Below are 720 nucleotides of genomic sequence, written 5' to 3'. Positions count from 1 at the left end.
AAAATAAGATTTTAGAATTTGGATGTTTTCAGGTTACATTGAGATGAGCATTTTAACCTTGTTTATTATTTAATAAATAAATATTTGGAAATAAATGTTTCATGTGATGATGGAGTAAGGTCGTACTAATAGAAAAATATTGGATATATTGAATTGTTTGATTACTGAAGTTAGATTTGATGATCGTAAAACCATAAGGCGTGGAAATTGTAATATAACACCCAGGGTATTCCTATAAATATGAAGTAACCCATGTCCCTATGTTATAGTGAAAATAGTTGCTAAAGTATAAATGTTATTGTATAATAATAAAAAAGGTAACCGAAATGAACGTTAAGTACCTGGATATTTGTGATGCTTGATTCCAATTATCTGAAAACGAGTTCTGGGTATCTACCGCATGCTCATTATTCACGCACGCTGACTGTGTTTGTTTCTATTTTAGAAACATTAAATAAAGTTTTTTAATTGCAATAGGGGAAAGTGGGGGAACTGTGCAAAACGGGTAATTGCGCGCATCCTGGTTTGGTACTTTTCCAATATGTGAAGACATCACCGTGGCGAAATTTTTACGCAGGAAGTCGTCCTCTTAAGATATAACTACAAAAGATACGACGTACATACATCACTAGCCAGAGAAATACAAAAAAGTGAAATTACATCTTTTCTTGTTATTTTGGCATTCAGAAAATAAGGTGGTAAGTCCGTACTTTTAATTTG

The sequence above is a fragment of the Trachymyrmex cornetzi genome, unplaced genomic scaffold (assembly GCF_001594075.2).
Source record: "Trachymyrmex cornetzi isolate Tcor2-1 unplaced genomic scaffold, Tcor1.1 scaffold1082, whole genome shotgun sequence".
NCBI classification, from domain to species: domain Eukaryota; kingdom Metazoa; phylum Arthropoda; class Insecta; order Hymenoptera; family Formicidae; genus Trachymyrmex; species Trachymyrmex cornetzi.
This window is presented reverse-complemented; position numbering follows the sequence as displayed.